The sequence below is a fragment of the Hemitrygon akajei genome, chromosome 14 (assembly GCF_048418815.1).
Source record: "Hemitrygon akajei chromosome 14, sHemAka1.3, whole genome shotgun sequence".
Lineage (NCBI taxonomy): Eukaryota > Metazoa > Chordata > Chondrichthyes > Myliobatiformes > Dasyatidae > Hemitrygon > Hemitrygon akajei.
Genome location: NC_133137.1, coordinates 94,295,910 through 94,319,388, shown reverse-complemented (window position 1 = coordinate 94,319,388; position 23,479 = coordinate 94,295,910). Strand labels below are relative to the sequence as shown.

General features: G+C 41.8%; 1 protein-coding gene across 2 annotated transcripts in view; it reads left to right on the top strand.

Moving 5' to 3' along the window:
* The first annotated feature begins 15,539 nt into the window (after window positions 1–15,539).
* orc5 (origin recognition complex, subunit 5) overlaps window positions 15,540–23,479 on the top strand; it is a 90,963-nt gene continuing 83,023 nt past the window's right edge. The window contains exons 1-2 of one of the 2 annotated variants that reach the window (XM_073066649.1): window positions 15,550–15,608; window positions 20,240–20,289. The gene's annotated coding sequence lies outside the window, so the exon portion shown is untranslated. Of the gene's footprint in view, window positions 15,609–20,239; window positions 20,290–23,479 lie in introns of both variants that reach the window. The other variant, XM_073066648.1, reaches the window with a different exon arrangement.

The following is a 23,479-nucleotide window of genomic DNA, read 5'->3' as shown; positions in this document are numbered from 1 at the left end:
AAAAATAATAGAGTTTTACAGGTATATATATTGCGGGGCAGAGCTACGATGGTGCTAGTCTGCGACTTCTTCAAGTTCATCTGTGGAAATAGCTTAATTTCTACCTTCAATGTCTCTTTTTTTCCTTTTCAAGGTGGATGGGTTTCTACTGAAAACCCTCACCTAGAGCTACACTCAAACTTCAGTTCTTTGCAGTGATGGAACTCACTTCCAGGCTCACCGACCGGCCGTCTTTCAATACTCCAATGACGCAGCCTAGTACACAAGCACGTCTTCAGGGTTCCAAGAAGGCAGTACTGGGGTCAAGTGGTTCTATGCCGGGGCTACCGACTGAAGTGTTTCAGGAGAAAACGGAATGTCGGGAACTGTGGATCAGCTGTCATGGGCTCTGTACTCAGATTTCCCTCTCTCTCTCTCCTCGCCTCCCTCCCTCTCTCTCTCCCTCTCCCTTGTTGGTGGGGGAAGAGTTTGTTGCTGACTCTCGTGTTGGAGAACTCGGAAATAAGTGATGCAGCTGACTTTAACACTGAAAATCAGCGAGTTGTTTGTTAGTCTCCCCTCTCACGATGAAAGGATGACACCTCTCCGTCCCTTTATTAGAAAGAGAGAGAGAGAGCCTGTGGTATGTTGAATTGTCGGGTGAACAATTAGTTTTTGTTGTGCTGTAGATCATGGTCTTTCTTGGGGCTTTGACATTGCTTGCTTGGTAGCTGGAGGGTGCTGATGCTTTTTTTTGCTGCAGTAAGTGCGGAAGAGGGAGGGTGATGCACCATCAATAACTCACGCTGAGACTTAGGAAGTGAGATATCGGCTTTTATTGACTGGAAGAATAAACAGCACTACATCCTGGGGAAAATGAGGGAGAGCAGCAGCCCACAGTCGCCTTTATACAGGGGTCTGTGGGAGGAGCCACAGGAGCAGTCAGCAGGGTCTGTGGGAGGAGCCACAGGAGCAGTCAGACAGGTATATCTAGTTCACCACAGAGGGGCCAATGCTTTGCTGCTGCTTGTGTATAGAAGGGGTGGGGGGCTTTGAGGTTCTAAATTTTTAATGTTACTCATTCTTTGGGGAACACTTTTGTTTTTGTGGATGTCCATGAAGAACAGGAATTTCAGATTGTATATTGTATATATTCTCTGATATTAAACAGAACTCTTGAACTACTGGAAAAAGTATCACATATCAATAATATTTAAACAAAACTATGTTAACAAAGGCACAACTTTGCAGTGTCATGGTTTTGTTATGGGCAGATATTCCTACAGAAGGAATAACAGCCTTTACCTATGACACAGAGTACACTAGATTTCTCCAGTAACTTAGGTATGATGAAATAAAATGCTTTGCATGTCATAATGGTCAACTGTTAGAATAGCCACAGACACAATGCAGAGTGACTGCAATTATTAGGCAAAGATTGGGTAAGGAAACTGAAAATTGATTGAAGAAATGCATGAATTGTCCATGCAGATACTGTAAAGCCACACTTGGAAAGGCTATTAAACAATAAGGAGGTTAATTATACCAGCAAAACTGTCACACATCTCTCAGACATTTACTGTATTTTAAACCTCAGGTGGTGCCAAGTTGTTTAAAAACTCATGTGGAAGAAGAATTTGACAAGTTGGAAGAGAAGGGATCTAAATGAATACAAGTCAATGAAATGAACTATGTAATTATGCTGTATTCAAGAATGGCAAAATGGAGTGACTTTATCTAGCCTACTGGGCAAGCTCACCACCTTACAAATAACAATTCATTATTCAGGCCTCATAACTTAATGTGCTGATAACTGACCCTGTTAAGCCATTTCGATGAATCCTATCACAGACATTCCCTTGTACTATACAATCCCTCCCCATCTTCCCCATAACAGAAACCTATTTGTATCTCTCCCATTCCCAGTTCTGTCAAAGGGTCATAAACATAAAACTGTTTCTATTTTCACAGATGCTGCCTGTCATTTTCCAGCATATTCTGTTTTAGTTTCTCCCAGAATAGCGCTCATATTGCATAGTGGTTGGCACAGAGCTTTGTAAGATTCAGGTTTGATTTCCATCACTGCCTGTAAGGAGTTTGTATGTGCTCCCCATGACTGTGTGGGTTTCCCCCAGGTGTTCCAAAGTCATACTATTAGGGTTAGTGAGTTTTGGGCATGATACGTTGGCACTGGAAGCATGTGAGATCTGCACAGTCCTCACTGTACTAAATATTCCAATGTACATATGACAAATAAAACATCTTTAATATACAGTACAAATGGGAAACAGGTTAACCTATGCACCCTTACATATGCACACATTCAGCATCAAGCTTCACATAATCATTAACTAGTTCACTGAAGCATATAAAGGAATGGCATGCCTTTTCACAAATGCAATCCAGTTAATTACTGCCAGACAATCTACACTCAATCACCAGCAGAGTGATGGAAGTTCTTGTTAACAGTATCAGCAAACAACATTCACTCACGCATGTGTCTCCTTATTTAAAGTGAAGGTTGATGGGTTCTTGATAAGTAAGGGGTTCAAAGGTTATGGAGAGAAGGAAGGAGAATGGGGTTATGAGGGAAAATTAAATCAGCCATGATCAAATGCAGAACAGATTCAGTGGGCTGAATAGCCTAACTGTGTGGTCTTATTAAGATTTTGTCAGTACCATCTGCCTCCAGACATTATCACTGTTTCGAACACATCAATTACCTTGATTTCGACATTGCCCAAAGTAAATAACTTTCTAATTGAGTGAAATTAGAGTGACTGCCCTTAATATCAAGGCATCGAAGAGCCTTGGTAAAAGGGAAAGGTGTGTACTCCAGTGAATGGTGTCATACCTTGCCTAAACAAGGACAGTTTCGATTGCTTAAGGTTAATCATCTATTCCTAGAACATGACTGCAAGAGTTCACCAGGGCTGTGTCCTTGACACAACCATGTCCGGTTGTATCATCAATGACTTTTCTTCCATCACTGGGTCAGAAGGGGAATGTTTGCTGATGATTGAAAAATAATGAGTCTATTCACAGAACTTAGGTAATGAAGCAACCCGTGACTGCATGCAGCAAGATGAAGACAATACTCAGATAGGCTGATAAGTGGCAAATGACATTCGAAGTTCAAAAGTTCAACATAAATGTGATATCAAATTACGTATATCTTACTGTATATTATCTTGAGATTTATTTTCTTGCAGTCACAATAAAAAAACAATAGAATAAATGAAAAAAATAACACACAAATGCTGACATGTAACCAATGTGCAAAAGACATACTGCACAAATACAAATAATAATAAATGAGAAAACAAATAACACTGATGACTTGTAGAGTCCTTGTAACTGAGTCCATGGGTTACTTTCAATGATCAATTCAGTGTTGAGGTGAGTGAAGTTAACCACGCTGGTTCAGAAGCTTGATGGTTGAAAGGTAATGACTGTTTCTGAACTTGGTGTTGTTGGACCTAAGGCTCCTATACCTCCTTCCTGATGGCTGCAGTGAGGAGAGCAAATGGCCTGGATGGTGAGGGTGAAGATCCTTCAATTTCAATTTGGTTCAATATTAGAGAATGTATATACAACCTGAAATTCTTACTCTTCACAGACATCCACAAAACAGAAAAAATCTCCAAAAGTGAATGACAGAAACATTGGAGCCCCAAAGCCTCCTCCTCCTCCCGTCCACAAGCAACTGTAAAAGCATCAACCCTCTCCCCACTTGCTCCAGCAAAAGCACCGAACCCCCCCACCACCCCACCATGCTAGCTATAGCAAAACCCCCAAAGAGACCATGGTCTACTGCCCATCAAAAACTACAGTCCATCCCAAAACTTCAACACCTCAGAGAGGTTCTCTCTCACTAGCAAGGGAGATTACGGATGCTGCTTTCTTGTGGCAGTGCTCGTTATAGATGTGCTCAAAGGTGGAAAGATTCCAGTGATGGACTGATCTATATCCATTACTTCTTTATAGGCTTTTCCTTTCCAGTGTACTGGTGTTTCCATACCAAGCTGTGACGCAACCGGTCAGGATACCTCCATTGTGCACCTATAGAAGTTTGTCAAAGTTTAATCTCCTCACATTTCTCAGAAAGCAGAGGCGCTGCTGTGCCTTCTTTGAAATGGCACTTACATGCTGGTCGCAGGACAGATCTGCTGACGTGATAATGCTAAGAAATTAAAATTACTGACCCTCTCTATCTCTGATTTCCCCAATGAGTATCAGCTCACTGACCCAACAAGTTCTTCCTCCTGCAGTCAATAATCAGCTCCTTGGTCTTGCTGACATTCGTGAGAGGTTGTTGTTATGGCACCACTCAGCCAGATTTTCAATCCCCTCCAATATGCCGATTCATCACCACCTTTGATTCGATCAACACCAGTAGCGTCATCAGCAAATTTAAATATGGAGTTGGAGCTGTTCTTAGCCTCACAGTCATAAGTATAAAGCAAGTATAGCAGGGGGCTAAGCACACAGCCTTGTGGTGCACCTGTACTGATGATGAAGCTGGACGAGATGTTGTGCCAATCTGAACTGACCGATACTTACAAGTGAGGAAAACGAGATCCAATTGTATAAAGAGTTATCGAGGCTTAGGTCTTGAAGCTTATTGATTAGTTTCAAGGGGTGATGGGGTTGAATCCTGAGCTATAGTCAACCAAGAGCATCCTGATGTATGCATCTTCACTGTGCAGATGTTCCAGAGCTGAGTGAAGAAGTAATGAAATGGCATCTGCTGTTGAGCTGTTGTGACATTAGGAAAATTGAAGCAGTTGAAATCACCCCTCAGGCAGGAGTTAATATGCCTCATGACCAACCTCTCAAAGCACTTCATCACAGTGGATGTAAAGGCTGCTGGACAACAGTCAATTGAAGCAGGTTAGCGCATTCTTCTTGGGCACCAGTATGACTGAAGACTGCTTGATGCAGGTGGGTACTTCAAAAGACTGCCAGAGAGAAACTAAAGATGTTATTAAACACTCCAGCCAACTGATTAGCATAGGCAATTCAGAATTAGCAGGTTTATTATCACTGGTATGTGACGTGAGATTTGTTAACTTAGCAGTTCAATGCAATACATAATCTAGGAGAGGGAGAGAGGGGGAGAGGGGGAGAGAGAGAGAGAGAGAGGGAGAAAGAGAGAGAGAGAGGGAGAAAGAGAGAGAGAGAGAGAGAAATAAAATAAAAACATAATAATAAATAAACAAGTAAATCAATTACATATATTGAATAGATTATTTAAAAAAGTGCAAAAACAGAGGTAGTCTTCAAAGTCAAAGTCCATTTAGGAATCGGATGGCAGAGGGAAAGAAGCTGTTCCTGAATTGCTGAGTGTGTGCCTTCAGGCTTCTGCATCTCCTACCTGATGATAACAATGAGAAAAGGGCATGCCCTGGGTGCTGGAGGTCTTTAATAATGGATGCTGCCTTTCTGAGACACCGCTCCCAAAAGGTGTCCTGGGTACTTTGTAGGCTGGTACCCAAGATGGAGCTGACTAGATTTACAACCTTCTGCAGCTGCTTTCAGTCCTGTGCAGTAGCCCCTCCATACCAGACAGTGATGCAGCCTGTCAAAATGCTCTCCACGGTACAACTATATAAGTTTTTGAGTGTATTTGTTAACATGCCAAATTGCTTCAAACTCCTAATATAGCCGCTGTCTTGCCTTCTTTATGACTACATCAATATATTGGGACCAAGTTAGATCCTCGGAGATCTTGACACCCAGGAACTTGAAGCTGCTCACTCTCTCCACTTCTGATCCCTCTATGAGGATTGGTATGTGTTCCTTCGTCTTACCTTCCCTGAAGTCCACAATCAGTTCTTTCGTCTTACTGACATTGAGTGCCAGGTTGTTGCTGTGGCACCATTCCACTAGTTGACATACCTCACTCCCGTACGCTCTCTCATCACCACCTGAGATTCTGCCAACAATGGTTGTATCATCAGCAAATTTGTAGATGGTATTTGAGTTATGCCTAACCACACAGTCCTGTGTATACAAAGAGTAGAGCAGTGGGCTAAGCACACACCCCTGAGGTGTGCCAGTGTTGATTGTCAGCGAAGAGGATATGTTATCACCAATCCGCACAGACTGTGGTCTTCCGGATAAGAAATCGAGGATCTAATAACAGAGAGATGTACAGAGGCCCAGGTTCTGCAACTTCTCAATCAGGATTGTGGGAATGTTGGTATTAAATGCTGAGCTATAGTCGATGAACAGCATCCTGACGTTGGTGTTTGAGTTGTCCAGGTGGTGTAAAGCAGTGTGAAGAGCCATGGAGATTGCGTCTGCCGTTGACCTACTGTGGCGATAGGCAAATTGCAATGGGTCCAGGTCCTTGCTGAGGCAGGAGTTCATCTAGTCATAACCAACCTCTCAAAGCACTTCATCATTGTCGATGTGAGTGCTACCGGATGATAGTCGTTAACGCAGCCCACATTATTCTTCTTTGGCACTGGTATAATTGTTGCCTTTTTAAAGAATCAGAATCAGAATCAGAATCAGACTTTAATCGCCAAGTACCTATGCACATACAAGGAATTTACTTCCGGCAGATGTTGTCTCTCTGCTCATAACAATAATAATGATAAATATAAATGAAAATATAGATTATACATACAGGTAGTCCAATCCAAGTAATAGTTAGCCGACAGTTAACCAGCAGTTAACTGTTCAGCAAAGTGACCGCAGTAGGGAAAAAACTTCTCCAGTGCCTATTAGTCTTAGTCTGGAGGGATCTGAAGCGCCTACCAGACGGAAGTAGATCAAACAGTCCGTGCGCAGGATGGGAGGAGTCCTTTGTTCCCCGCATCATGATGTTGCCAGACAGTGATGCAGCCTGTCAAAATGCTCTCCACGGTACAACTATATAAGTTTTTGAGTGTATTTGTTAACATGCCAAATTGCTTCAAACTCGTAATATAGCAGTTTATGATCTAACATCTTTATGATGTTGCCCTCTTCTTCAACCTGGAAGAGTACAGGTCCACAATAGAGGGCAGGGAGGCTCCAATGATGCGCTCGGCAGTCCTCACTGTGCGCTGTAGTCTGGTTCTATCCTGCTTGGTGGCGGTTCCAAACCACACAATAATGGAGGTGCACAGGACAGACTCAATGACTGCAGTGTAGAACTGCAGCAGCAATTCCTGAGGCAGACCGTATTTCCTCAAGAGCCGCAGGAAATACATCCGCTGCTGGGCCTTCTTCAGGATGGAGCTGATGTTCTGCTCCCACTTCAGATCCTGAGAGATGGTGGTTCCCAGGAACCTGAAGTTCTCCACGGTGGACACAGGGCTGCTGAGGACTGTGAGGTGAGACATAGCGGAGGGATGTCTACTGAAATCCACTATCATCTCCTTTGTCTTGAGCGTGTTCAGCTCCAGATTGTTCCGACTGCACCAGAGCGCCAGTTGGTCCACCTGCTGTCGATATGCAGACTCATCATTATTCTGGATGAGTCCGATGACGGTAGTGTCGTCTGCAAACTTCAAAAGCTTCACATAGCAAGTGGGAACTTCTGCCTGTAGCAGTGAGACGTTGAAAATGTCCTTGAATACTCCCGCTAGTTGGTTGGCACAGGTTTTCAGAGCCATACCAGGTACTCCATCGGGACCTTTTCACTCTCTTTAAAGACAGTCTAACATCGGCCTCTGAGACAAAGATCACAGGGTCATCAGGTGCAGCAGGGATCTTCACAGCTGTAGTTGTGTTCTCCCTTTCAAAGCGTGCATAGAAAGCGTTTCTGGCAGTGAAGCATCGCTGCCATTCATACTATTGGGTTTCGCTTTGTAGGAAGTAATGTCTTGCAGTCCCTGCCAGAGTTGCCATTAATCTGATATCGCCTCCAACCTTGTTCAAAATTGTCCTTTCGCCTTTGAAATAGCCTTCCACAAATCATACCTGGTTTTCTGGTACAGGCCTGGGTTGCCAGACTTGAATGCTACAGATCTAGCCTTCAGCAGACAACATACCTCCTGGTTCATCCACGGCTTTTGGTTTGGGAATGTACAGTTAGACTTTGTGGGCACACACTCATCCACACAGGTTTTAATGAAGTCGTTAACAACTGCAGCATACACATCCAGTTTCAACAATGAATCCCTGAAGTTAAAATCTCCCTTCGTCCTGATGAGGGGTCTCGGCCCAAAAACGTCGACAGTGCTTCTTCCTATAGATGCTGCCTGGCCTGCTGCGTTCCACCAGCATTTTGTGTGTGTTGCTTAAATTTCCTGCATCTACAGATTTCCTTGTGTTTGTGTCAATATCTGGGAGTTGATGGTGTGGGAAATGGTCAATGATCAGAAACCTGAAGGTGGTGGGGGGGTGCAGAGACAGGCTGTCTCATTTCCTGACACCCTAAGGTATTTCCACAACCTACAAGGACAAATGGAAAATACAATGGCACTCCCTTCACTTGCCTGTATGCATGCAGTTCCAACAACTCTGAAGAAACTTGAAGAAAGCAGTCCTCTTGACTGACTACACCCTCCAAAATAATTACTCTCCGTGATTATTCAACCACAAGCATATAGTGGATATCATGTTTGCCATTTACCAAATGCACTTTACTTATTTTTCCATTCTAGTCCAACAGTACATCTCAAGTGATACACGCAAAATGCTGGAGGATCTCAGCAGGCCAGCCAGCATCTATGGAAAAGAGTACAGTCGATATTTCAGGCTAAAACCCTTCGAAGTCCTCCCGAAGGATTTTGTCCTGAAACGTCGACTGTACTCTCTTCCATAGATGCTGCCTGGCCTGCTGAGTTCCTCCAGCATTTTGTGTGTATTGCTTGGATTTACAGCATCTGCAGATTTTCTCGTTTGTGATTTGAGTACATCTTAAGTCATTGACCAAGAAGGGCAAAGGTAGCAGGTGCATGAGAACATCAACAAGTGCAAATTCCCCCCCAAGTCACATGGCACCCTGACTTTGAAAAATACCACTGCTCCTTAATCACTGAGTCTGACATGGAACTCCCCATACAACAACTTCATCATCCATTTCAGAACTTACCTTTAACAAGAGGACTGCAGCAATTCAAATCAGTAGTTCCTCACTACTTTATCTAGGGTAATTAGCAATGGTATTAAATGCTAGTTTTATCACCACTGTCCAAATTCTATTTTTCAATTTATTCAAGAGATGTAGGCTTCACAGGCTGAGCCACTATTTTATTGCTCTTTTGAACCGTCGCAGTCCCTAAGGTATAGCTATACCCACAATGTTGTTCGGAAGGAGTCCTAAGATGTTGATGCAGCAATGGTGAAGGAAAGGCAATATAACTCCGAGTCAGGATGGAGTGTGGCTTGGAGGACAACTTCCAAGTGCTAGGGTTCTCATGCTTTTTCTGCTCTTGCCCTTCCAGCTGACTTTTGTCATGGGTTTGGAAGACGTAGCTAAGGAATCTTGATGAATTGCTACAATGCATCCTGAAACTAAATGTAAAAATTAGGAAATTTAATGTCCATTATCTACTGGCTCTCACATTACAATACTGCCCAGTGACAACGAAGATTCAAAATAAGATTCTGTATGATAAGGGTTACTTTCCATATTCTAGGGATCACCCCTCAACAAAGGCAGACGCTGAAATGCACCACACCAAAAATGTTGGAGGAACTCAGCAGCCAGGTAGCATCGATAGAAACAACTAAACATTTGACATTTCAGGCCACGATCCTTCATCAGGACTCTTGGCCTGAAACTTCGGCTATTTACTTTTTTCCAAAAAAGCTGCCTGGCCTGCTGAGTTTCTCCAGCATTTTGTCTGTGTTGCTTTGACTTCCAACAATGGCAGATTTTCTCTTGTTAATGAAACCTTTTGCTTTCAGTGCACTAGCAGTCCTTTTAGCTATTTGGGAGGAGAAATGTTTAAAGATTAAGACTTCAACATTGCTCATAGACAATCAGGAAACATTAATTCCATCTCTCCCATACTCTTTTGAGACAAGAGCTAGTACAGTAAGCACCTTAAAGCATGTGAGAATTACCACCCGCAATATCGCCTCAAATTTGTTTGAGAGTTCTCTGGAAGGATAAGGAAACCTATGTCAGAGATCTCTCCTGGGCCAACATACCCGGCACTAAAGACTGAATTACAGTCAGTTGGCTCCAATGGATATATCACGTCATTTGCATGGTTTACACCCAACTTCCAAAAGCAGCCATTCTATTCCCAGATCTGTTATGACAAGAGGTTACCAGACAGACAGGAAGAAATTCAAGTATGTTATCAAAGCCATCTTGAAAACTCATAATAAATATGTATTAACATCTCCTTGCTGATCATAATACTTCAAGGCTGTCTGCTTAGCTCCCTGCTCTACCCTCTACACATGGCTGTGTGGCTAACCACAGCTCTAATTCCATGTACAAATTTGCCAATGACACCACTGTTGTTGGTCAAATCACAGGTGACAATGAGTCCGCTTACTGGAATGAGATAGGTTACTTCATTGAGCTGTGCCGCAACAGTAACCTCTCACTTAGCATCGAAAAATCTAAAGAGCAGTTTGTTGACTGCAGGAAGGGGAAAAAGGGCAATCATGCACCAGTCTGCATTGGAAGATAGATGGTGGAGAGTCAGCAGTTTCAAATTCCTGTGCATTGACGTATCAGATGACCTATCCTGGGCCCTGCACATAGATGCGATCACAAGGAAGGCGTGGAGGTGAAGGAGGTTCGGCATATCACCAAACACTCTAACAACCTCTACAGATATACTGTTAAAAGTACTCTGACAGATTATGTCATAGTTTGTGCAGGAACATAATAAGCTGCAGAGAGCAGTAGACTCCGCCCAATACACTGGCATATCCCACCCACCATTGATAGCACCTCTAGCAGGTGCCGCAGAAATTTGTGAAGAGGAAGAATGATAAAATAGGTTATTATTTTAATAGAGAAATATATAAGAAACACAGAAAAGTAGCATACAGGTGCAGCAGGTAATCAGGAAGGGTAATTCTGAACCCTGAATTCTGAAGGCACACACTCAACAATTCAGGAACAGCTTTTTCCCCTGACATCCAATTTCTTTTCTTCAATTTTTTAATTAGTTTTTCAAAACATTTTACAAAATTAAAAACCCCAAATCCCAATGAGGAGCATTAATACAGAGCAAGGTTAAGCATACAATAACAATATGCTACACAGGAAGAGAATTTAACAAAAAAGCACCTAAATTAAAGACAAGTGAGCTTAGTGTCCTCCCCAAACCCCACAACACAAGAAAAAAAAACGATTCCAGACCAACCACCACACAATATAGAGAGTATAAGTCCGGACAGTCAAACTCCCAGACTGTAAATACACTTAGCAACAGAGGATAATAATGCCTACTACCAGAAAAAAAAAGGGAGCTGAAAGCAAGGGACTGAAAAGAAAAAAAAACCCTAGTCAAGAGGAAGGTTATGAAAGTAGTCGATAAAAGGCCCCCAGATCTTATGGAACTTTAAATCCGAATTGAGAACTGAATAGACATCCAATTTCTGAATGGACATTGAACCCATGAACACTATCTCACTACTTTTTTATTTGTTATTTTGCACTAATTTTAACTTAATTATTTAATACATATCACACACACACACACGTATGTTTTCTCTTGTTTAAGGAAAGATATATTACCATTAGGAAATTCACTAAAATTCACCAGGTATGGAGGATAAGGTTGAGTAGATTGGGTCTGCAGTCATTGAACTTTAGAATAATGAGAGACAATCCTACTGAAATTGAAGATTCTTACTGGGTGTGATATGGTAAATGCTGAGAGGACATTCTCCCTTATGGAAGAGTTTAACGATAGGTGAGCATGTCTCAGCACAAGGTGAAATCCATGAATGATTGACATGATTTTTACTTTCTAAAGGTTGAGAGTGATAAAAAAACTCCTTACTCCATCTGTGGAGGATCAAGTTCAATTTCAAGTTTATTGTCACTCAACCTCTACACAGGTGTACTGCTAAATGAAATAACATTCCTCCGAATCAAGGTGTACAACATAGTACATATAATTCACACACAACACATAAGGTAACATTACCACAAATAAATTAACAAATACTCAAAAAATATATTCCAGGACATTGGCAATTAGCATAAGGTGGATTTACAACACGAGTTAAAAAGTAGAGTATAATGCTACTGGCAATTCATAAGTAATGAGACCCGGGTGGTGGCACGAGTTCAGCAGTCTCACGGCCTAGTGGAAGAACCCGTTTCCCACCCTGAAGTCTTTGAATATATTCAAAGCTGAGGAAAAATGTATTTTTTTTATTACTACAAGAATCAAGGGTTATGACAATAGAGCAGGAAAGTGGACAAGTTGGATTGGGCATTACCTTATTGAATAGTGCATCACACTTGTGAATGACCTAATTCTGCTAATATTACTTATGCTCTTAGATGAATTACACTCAGAACATATCAGCATTGTAAATATTCCAGTTTAATTACTGTTCAGGTTTAGACAGGGATGTTGAAAATTTAGTGTCAACATATACAGTCTGTCAAGACTGCAGACAGAATCCATCTAAGACACTCCAACAAATGTGAAGATGGCTAAAACAACTTAAGAGAGTCTTCAGTGATCATTGTTAGAAAGGCAATTCCACTTTTCTTATCTTTATTGACACTCATTTTTGATTGGCTGCAGATTGTCCCATAAAATCATAGTCCATGACAGGAACTGTTGATTAATTTTTACCAACAGCAGGATTCAGCTCAGCAGTGGTATTACAAACTTCAAACGTGCTTGAAGATACTACTACCCACTTTGGGAGCTGAAAACAGATAAAGACCAGTTAAAACAAAACCAAAATCTTGATCTGCGCCCCATTAGGTGGCTCTTTTTTTCAAGGATACGAGTCTAATCAAGGGGGTATAAATTTATGGTGAGAAGGTCAAGACTTGAAAGAGAATTGAGCGGAAATATTTTTTAAGTGGGGGGGGGAGGGTTGAGTATATGAAATAAGCCATTGGAGGAAGTGGTTAAGGCAGGTACAATAGTATCACTTACGAAGCATTTGGATTGGAACATGGAGCGGAGGGGCCTGAATGGATATAGTCAACATGGACTTGTTGGGCTGAAGGGCCTGTATTGCCCTATAACTCTATGGCTCTTTAGCAACTGGCTGTAAAAAAATAAGTTCAAAGAACATGAGGGGAGGATCAAACCTATGAACAAATAAAACAAAGTCAGTGACACAGTGTCCAGTTGCTGCCATGACCTGATGACCCGTTTCACACCTGATCCGATCATCTCGTTGATTAGAAGCTCCTGGTGTTTTTTTTAAGAGTTTTTGTAATGTATTACTTATCAGTCCTACAACAGTGGTACAGACACAGACACACAATGCTGGAGGAACTCAGCAGGTCAGGCAGCATCCACGGAGATGAACAAGAGACCTGTGACCCTTCTTCAGGACTGGAAAGGAAGGGGAAAGGCACCAGAATAAAAAGGTGGGGGGAGGGGAAGGACGCTAGCTGGAAGATGATAGGGAAGCCAGGAGGGTGGGAAAGGTAAAGATCTGATGAGCACCTATTCTGATAGGAGAGGCGAATGGACTTTAGGAGAAAGGCAAAGGGGAGAGGGCCCAGGAGGAATAGGCAGGTGAGAAGAGGTAAAGGTTGGGGGGGGGGGGGAGTGGAAATTGTTTAGCTGAAGCAGAAAGCGAAGTTCATACTATCAGGTTGGAGGCTACCCGGATGGAATATAAGGTGTTGCAGTTGAAAAGAGGTAAGAGGCTAGAGTGGGGAATAGAAAAGGGGAGGAGGAATTTTTTTTCTGAAAGGAGAAATCGATATTCATGCTACCAGGTTTGAGGCTACCTAGACAGAATATAAAATGTTGTTCCTCTACCCTGAGGGTTGCCTCATCATGGCACAAGATGAAGCCATGGACCGACATGTCAGAACAGGAATGGAAATCAGAATTAAAATGTTTGACCATTGGGAAGTTCCATTTGTGGTGGATGGTGCAGACGTGCTCAACAAAACGGTCCCCCAATTTACGGCAGGTCTCATCAATGTAGAGGAGGCCGCATCAGGAGCACCGGACACGACAGACAACCCCAAAAGATTTGCAGGTGAAATGTTGCCTCACCTGGGAGGACCGTCTGAGACTCTAAATGGAGGTGAAAGAGGAGGTGAAGCACTTTGACCTTTTGCAGGGATAGGTGCCAAGAGGGAGGGAAGAATGGACAAGGGAGATAGTGTTCCCTATGGAAAATGGAGAGAGGGGGGAGTAAAGATGTGATTGGTGGTAGGATTGCTTTCTCAGCAGAATGATGTGTTGCATGTGAAAGCTCATGGGTTGGTAGGTAAGGACAAGATTAACTCTTATTGTTACAGAGGTGGGAAGATGGGGTGAGCATGGATGTTCAGGATTGGAGAGATGTGGGTGAGAACAGCGTTATTGGAGGAGGAAGGGAAACCCTACTCTTTGAAGGAGAAGGACATCGCTGATGTTCTAAGAAGGAAAACCGCATTCTGGGAATAGATCCAGCAGAAACAAAGGAACTGAGAAAAGGGAAGATCTTTTTTTTTTAAACAAAAGGCATGATGGGAAGAGGTATAATCAAGGTAGCCATGGGAATAGGTAGGTTTATAAAAGTTGTTGGTCAACTGCTTGTCTCCAAGAGATCAAGAAAGTAGAGGGAGGTGTCAGAAATGGGCCAAGCGAGTTTAAGGACAATGCCCCAAATTCTTTTCATCACTGAAAAGACATAAAACCATCCACTTACTTGGATAACTGCAACTCAAACACTCAAGCAGCTCAACACCAACCATGCCAAGCAGCCCACTTTAATGGCAATCCATCTACCACCCGAATCATTTATGTCCTCCACAACCTGAAAATGATGGCAGCAGAATACACCACTGCAAAGGCGCTACAGTTATATGCATAAACTACTCCAACAGCATATCTTAAAACAAAGGCCTCTAACATGATAAAGGCAAAAGGACAGCCAGAACAGGAAAGTACCACCAAGGTCTCCCTCCAAGTTACACACGACTCGCTGGGTTCCTCCAGCACCTGCAAAATTTCGTCTTCAGAAATATAATTCATAAGCTTTCTTGCAACTTACCAGGTACACTATAACACAATTCTACAATATAACATCTTAAGGAAAGCGGGTTACATGCTAAATTTTATTTAAAAGCTAGCAGTCCGGGATCGGGATATCAGTCAGTGCGGCAACACCAAAGTTTCCAGTGCGCCAGAATAATGGAGATACAAACTTGATCAGTCCTCACAACTAATTATTAATAAGAAAACCACTTTTTCGAGTGGACCAGCCGAATATTTCCATCATTTTTTTGTTTTTATTCCCATTTTCTCGATTTTACCCAAAGCATGAAATCAGCGATCAGGTTATCAATTAAAGCTCTCAGAACCCATCTTGGTGCATGATGTGAGAAAGCTTTACATCACCGACACGAGTTTTAAACCGCTGAAATCTGTACCTTGAGAGACGCACTGAAGCAAACTCCGATTTAAACGCGGGGAAGCGCATGTGCGCATGCGTAACGCGCTGACCTGGGTTAAAGTTCACGTGGCGCTAAAAAAAACTGGCGCGTGGAAGGGGAAAGCGAGAAAAATCAGGTAACAGTTGGGTTGATGGGAGGGAGAAAAGGCCGGTTGGTGGGGGTGTGGTTGAGAGGGATATACAGAGTTGTGTGTGACAGTCGGGAGGTGCGGGGCAGGGGAGTTTGTGGTTGACAGACTTGGTGCGGAGTTGAGAGGAGTGGGTGATGGTGGTGAGGGCTTTAGGTGCAGTGGGTTTAGGAGTTTGTGTGATTGGAAGGTGGGAGAGTGAGGCTTTCAGGTGACTGGGGAATGGGAGGGGTAAGAGGCACGTGTGAGGCGGTGGGTGGTGAGGTGTACGTGTGTCTGACAGTGGGGTTGTAGGGTGAGGATGTTTTTTTGGGGGGTCATTGGGTGAGTGTGGTGTTGGTGATGTTGGGGGCTGAGGGGTGTGGGTGAAGGTAGTGAGGAGTGCAGATAAGTGCTGGATAAAGGGGAGTGAGGGGTGCGGGTGACAGTGTATGAGTCAGGTGATGTTTGTGAATATTGTTTGTGATGGTTAGAGTACTGGTCAATGGTTAGGGAGTAAGATGGGTGAAAGGATGATGGTGGAAGTATAGTAGGCAAGGTGAGGGGGTGTGTGGTCGTACAGGAATGAGATAGCTTGCTACCATTCCTACTCTGTTGGTTTGACTGCTCCTCTATCATAAGGTGGATGGCCTTCTAAGTGATGCGTGTGTGAGAAAGGTTTATTCATAAGAAGAATATTTGAAGATGAAGTAACTAATTGTTTTTGTTTGAAATGTTGCAGCCAATTCAGAATCAGAATCAGGTTTATTATCACCAGCATGTGACATGTAATTTGTTAAAGCAGCAGCAGTTCAATGCAATACATAATCTAGAAGAGAAAGATAAATAAAATAAAATAAAAATATCAATAATAAGTAAATCAATTACAGTATATGTATGTTGAATAGATTTTTAAAAATGTGCAAAAAAACAGAAATACTGTATATTTAAAAAAAAGGTGAGGTAGTGTCCAAGGATTCAATGTCCATTTAGGAATCAGATGACAGAGGGGAAGAAGCTGTTCCTGAATCTTTGAATGTGTGCCTTCAGGCTTCTGTACCTCCTACTTGATGGTAACAGTGAGAAAAGGGCATGCCCTGGGTGCTGGAGGTCCTTCATAATGGAAGTTGCCTAACTGAGGCACTGCTCCCTGAAGATGTCCTAGGTACTTTGTAGGCTAGTACCCAAGATGGAGCTTACTTGCACTCATTTCCACAAATATAAAACTGCAGCGGTTGTTAGAAAAATTAAAATCCATATTTTCCTTTTATACAGTAGCATCATTTTTTAACAGGAGCTGTTAGAAGTTGCACCTCGTGAACTATCATACACATTTTCCTCTGATTTCACCCTTCATATAAAAGTTGCAAAATCTTGCATTTAATTGGAACTTTGTAATCAGGATAAAGCACATTTTATTTCACTTTTTTCCTACATGTTATACAGTATACAAGTATAATAAATTTTTAAATGAATGCTGTGCAAGTTTAACTGGATCAGGAAACTTGCAGGCCCTCAGGACCTCTGTTCTGGCTGCAAAGCTACCCATATTCCTAACGTCCAGTATTCTGCATTCCGATTCAGTGCTGCTGTGCACCCTCTCCACAGTTTGGACTGTGGCCCCAGTCTGTGCTCTAGATCACTGCCTCTGATCGCATAGCCCATTTACACCAAAATATCCTAAATGGATGTAATTTCTGTGATTCAACTGGGAAGAAAACCTTTAGCAGTCTGCCCTTTAACTGTTGCAGTTATACAATACAGATGCAAAACAAAGGATGTTCAATTACCTTGGCTATTTTGTCATCCTCTTGAAGCCATTTGGACATGTACAGCCATCTTGCTGAGTTCCCCCAGCGTGTTGTGCGTATTGCTTTGACCCCAGCATCTGCAGTGTACTTTGTGTTTTGTTCTTTGACCCTGCTCTGCCATTCATTTAAACCACAGCAGTTAATCTTTGTTGCCCTTATTTAACTGCACTATACCTAAGTGTAGAGAAGTATTATCAGACTTAACGTTGTATGACTGAGCCTTCATGGCCTTCTGTGCAAAATATTTCTGATGATTCCCCATTCTCTGAATGATTGATCCATCATCGGAGTCCTAAGTGACCTATACCTAATTTTGACACCAAGCCCTCTGGTTATGGAATCCTCAGTCATAGAGAATGTCACCACATTGAGCCCTGCAAGCAATGAGGTTGTTTCTGTTTATTTTCTGGTTTCTGTAGAATACGTGTTTAGTCTATTCATATGGTAAATCTGCCATCTAGAAATGGGTCTGGTGAATTTTTCCTGCACTCTTTTGGAATCGGCTGCAACTATCCCATGATCTATGAAGTTTAAAAAATTCTACCATTGTATCTAAAAAAAAAAGTGGGGGGGGAATAATAAATAAGGGATGGGGTAAGAATGGGAATGGCCCCATTCCCATTCTGATATGTCAATCCATGGCCGCCTCTACTGTCAAGACGAAGCCACACTCAGGTTGGAGGAACAACCTCTTATATTCCGTCTTGGTAGTCTCCAACCTGACGGCATGAACATTGATTTCTCGAACTTCCGTTAATGTCCCTCCTCCCCTTCTTACCCCATCTCTTATTTCTTTCTTTCCTTTTTTTTCTCTTTTTTCTCTCTCTCTCTCCCTCTCACAATAACTCCTTGCCTGCTCTCCATCTTCCTCTGGAGCTCCTGTCCCCCTTTCTTTATCCCCAGGCTTCCCATCCCATGATCCTCTCCCTTCTCTAGCCTTGTATCCCTCTTGCCAATCAACTTTCCAGCTCTTAGCTTCATCCCTCCCCCTCCTGTCTTCTATCATTTTGGATCTCCCCTCCCCCTCCCACTTTCAAATCTCTTACTATCGCTTCTTTCAGTTAGTCCTGATGAAGGGTCTCGGCCCGAAACATTGACTATACTTCTTCCTATAGATGCTGCCTGGCCTGCTGTGTTCCACCAGCATTTTGTGTGTGTATCATGAATGGTGGTAATGCTTCACTCTCAGATGAGCTCAACAACTTCCGTGCACGCTTTGAAAGGAAGAATAAAACTATAGCTATGAGAATCCCTGCAGTGTCCTGTGATCTCAGTCTTGGAGGCCTACGTCATGCGGTCTTTCACGAGGGTGAACTCTTGCAAGGCGACCGTGCCTGATGGAGTACCTGGTAGGGCTCTGAAAAAGTGTGCCAGCCAACTGGCTGGTGTGCTCAAAGACATTTTCAGTCTCATTGCTACAGTCTGAAGTTCCCACCTACTTCAAAAGAGCAACAATTATGCCAGTGCCCAAGAAGAGCAGTGTGAACTGCCTTAACAACTATCATCTAGTAGCACTCACATCTACGGTAATGAAGTGCTATGAGAGGTTGGTTAATTAACTCCTGTCTCAACAAAGACCTGGACCAACTGCAATTTGTCTCTTGCTATAATGGGTCCTATGACGGATGTGATCTCATTGGCTCTTCATGTCACCTTGGATCACCTGGACAATGCTAATATCTATGTCAGGAAGCTGTTCTTTGACTACAGCTCAGCGTTTAAGACAATAGTTCCTACTGCTCTGAACAAAAAGTTCCTCTGTACCTCCCTCTGTAACTGGATCCTCAACTTCCTAACTGGAAGACCACAATCTGAGGATCGAAAGTAATATCTGACAGTCAACACTGGCGTACCTCAGGGATGTGTGGTTTGCCTTCTCTACACTTATGACTGTGTGGTTAGGCATAGCTCAAATGCCATCTATAAGTTTGCTAATGATGCAACTACTGTTGGCAGAATTTCAGATGGTGATGAGAGGTCATATAGGGGAGAGAGATATATCAGCTAGTTCAGTGGTGTCATAGCAACGACCTTGCACTTGATGTCAGACAGACCAAAGAACTAATTGTCGACTTTAGAAAGGCTAAGATGAGGGAACACATACCAGTCCTCATAGAGGGATCAGAAGTGGGAACAGTGAGAAAATTTAAGTTTCTGAGTGTCAGCATCTGTGAGGGTCTATCCTGAGCCCAACATATTGATGCAGTTGCAAAGAAAGCAGCAGCTATAGTTCATTCGGAGTTTGAGGAGATTTGGTATGTCACCAAAGGCACTCTCAAATTTCTACAGATGTACTAGGAAGAGCATTCTAAGTGGCTGCATCACCAGGGGTGGGGGCTACTACACAAGATCAAAATAAGTTGCAGGTAGTTATAAACTTAGCTCCATAATAGGGACTAGCCTCCATAATATCGAGGACATCTTCAAGGAACGATGCCTCAAAAAGGCAGCATCCATCATTAATCCCCATCACCCGGAACGTGCCCTCTTATTGCTGCTGTCAGGGAAGAGGTACTGAAGGCACAGAACGATATATGAACAGCTCCTTCCCCTCTGTCATCCGATTTATGAATGGCCATTCAACCAATGAACACTACTTCACTACTTTTTAAATTTGTTTTTTAACTGTAACTATTTAGTATATATACTTAATGTAATTTCAATTTTTTTCTCTATTATGCATTGCATTGTACTGCTGCAGCAAAGGACAAGTTTCACGACATGTGATTTTGAAGTCTAAAATGCTGATTGTTTTTATACATTATATAAAACCTAAAAAATACAGAGTACAGTGTATTGTAACCTTTTAATCAAAACACTGTATCATAGGTGGAGACTGAAAACCTGCATTGTTTATTGTTGTTCAACAGCAGATTCAGGTTTGTTACCCTGCACATATATTTTCATTATATTAATTGGTGTGTAATAATTTTTACTGTTACGTACATTTGTGTGATAAACAAGTGTAAGACAAAGACTGATTATCGGTAGCACATAAATTCAGTAGGAAATTATGGCGATCCCAAGCTATCTCGTTATGTATTCTAAAATCTGAAAAAAATCTAAAACACTTCTGGCACTCCACCAAACATTTCTGATAAGTGATACTCAACATTAATACTAATTTCCTTTCATCCTCAATTCTTAAATGATCCTTAGTATTCTTCTATTTTTGGTGACTCATAATTACAACTTCCTTGAAAACAGACATAAAGTATTTGTTTAATTTATCTGCCTTTTGAAATTTTCCATTATTTATTCTCCTGCTTCTTTTAGTCAGATATCTACATTTTCTCTGCTTATCTTTTCCTTTACACACATCCAAAGAACTTGTCCTTTCTTCCGCTCCTTGACAATTTATTTTTATAGTATATTCTATCTTTTACAATGGTATTATTATACTATACTAAATACTAAAATGAGTCTTTTCTCCAGTTTGTGTAAAACCATTTCATATATGATGCATGAATTCATCCACCTACTTATTAAAAGCCATTGACTCATCTAATCTATGTCTGGTTTAAAGTCCTCCATGATTGTTGCATATCTTTCAATCTTCAGTTTCCTGATTTATGCCATATTAGAACTGTGGCCTGTAAATGACTTCTATCGATGTTTTCTTCCCTCTGCTACTTCTTGGTTCCACCTGAAAATGATTCTAGTTCTGCAACATTATTTGTAGAGCCAAGTTCATTTCTTAGCACGGTACTGATTTCACTCTTATTAATACCAGCACACCACATCTTTTCCTTTTTGCCTGTCATTCTTAGAGCATGCTTCTAACTCAAATGGTTTTGGTACACTGTAGACTGAGCAAGGGGTTGATTTGAAGGGCCCAGACAGGTGTGTTCATCCCTTATTGCTACTTATCAATTTTAATTTTTCTTTGCTCTACCTTGCTCCTGACTAACTCCTTTATCTTGTATACAAGAAAATTCTAGCAACTAGGAGGAAATGTGTATTAGTTTGGTTTCAAATTGTCACGTGTAGCGATGATATTAGCTTCACGCCCATGGCTCATTTGAAGTGGAAGAGTGGTCCTTTTGTTGACATAGAATCTTTAAGGCCAGGATAGCTTCCATAAATCATCGAGGAGTTTAAAATTTCTCGTAAGCTTCCATGTTATGTCATGGAGCAATTAATTTTACTGATGGCTAAGTAAATTCTTTGCCCCATTCAAACGAGTGTTGTGAGATCTTTTGCGTCCACTATAAAGTAGATAACATTGTGGTTTAATATCATACTGAAAAGATATTTCTAAAAGAGTAGTACTCAGTATTAAAAGCAAAAAGTGCAGTGGTACTTAGCAAGTCAGCCATCATTCTGTGGGGAGAGAAGCAGAATCAATGTTTCAGGTCACGGAATTCATTGATTTATCTTTAAAAGACCCATATAAATTCAGTGGGGTAGTTTTCTTGAAAACTGAAATGTGAACTTTTCAAAAGACAAGGCTTTCTTAAAGTATATTTGTAGATAAAATATTAAAGTGTGGAATAAGGGGAAATACGAGGAAATGTGCAGATGCTGGAAATTCAAGCAACACACTCAAAATGTTGGTGGAACACAGCAGGCCAGGCAGCATCTATAGGAAGAAGCACTGTTGACGTTTCGGGTCGAGACCCTTCGTCAGTCCTGACGAAAGGTCTCGGCCTGAAATGTCGACAGTGCTTCTTCCTATAGATGCTGCTTGGCCTGCTGCGTTCCAACGGCATTTTGAATAAGGGGAAAATGACTTGATTTGTGAGATCACCTTTCTTTTCATAAACGTTACAGCAACAACCCTTCTGTGATTTAGATCTCGGGGATTTTTGGCAAATTGAGAATCAATAGATGTTGGAAATCCAGAGCAACACAAAATGCTGGAAAAACTCAGCAGGTCATGCAGCATCAACGAAGAGGAATAAGAAATCGATATTTTGGGCCAAGACCCTGATAAAAGGTCTTGGCCCAAAACATTGACTGTTCTTTCCTCTGCATAGATTCTGCCTGACCTGCTGAATTCCTCCAGCATTTTGTGCGTTACATTGAGAAATTTTCAAACATATTTGTACAATTGCATCAGTGTTGAAACTAAGCCTATTTTTCAAAGGGTGTGCATGTACTTGTGTTTAAATTTATTAATATTTTAGATTGCATTTATTGACCTACCTTCATTGCTGTTGAGTTAAGCTATCTTCTTGAACCACTGCAACTTTGGTGACCTTGCTCCCATTATGCTATTGATTTGGAAGTTCCAGGATATAGACTCAGTGATGATGAAGGAACAAGATATATTTTCAAGTCACAATTGAATGTGATTTGCTGGGGAGTATCCTAGTGGTAATGTTCCGATGTACTTGGTGTCTTGGACATTAGTGGAGAAGGTAGTAGAGAGATGCTGTTGGAGTAGGCTAGTAACTGCAGTACATTGTTTCATTCACATAAATTATACCATTAATGTATGGAATAAATAGTTAGATGGATCACTTTGCAACCGACTGAACTTTTATTCTTTTATTTATTCCTGCCTAAGAACTCCTGACAAAATCCTCCCATATGTCTTTAGTCATACCCTGAGCGTTATGCCTGTTACCCCTTCTAATGGGTAACCTCCGCAGATAAGATCTTCTAAATTTTTACAATCCAGCTTGTTTCATTCCTTTGCCTTCTCTCCTCAGACCTGCAGATTCTTTCCATTCAGATACTTAATCCAGCTTTGTTTTGAAGACTGCATTTGAATCTACCTCAACTTGTATTTGGCAGTGCAGTCTAGATTCCACTATACCCACTCCCACTCTGACTTCAGTCTATGACCTCCGTCCTGTTATGAGGCCCAATGAAAGCTTGAGTAACCATTCCTCAATTTTCATCAAGGCATGTTGCGGCCAGCAGTGTGGATTATCAAATACTCTAATCATAGAAAACCACCTTTTTTGCATTAAGACTGACCATTTTTACCTCCCACTTCTTTTCTGAGATATTGCTGTGCTATGTATGTAGATTTCAATAATTGTTTACAGTGGATTCCGGTTATTGGGCCATTAGTTAATTGGGGTAGCCACTTATTTGGGACAACTCCTAAAGAACAAC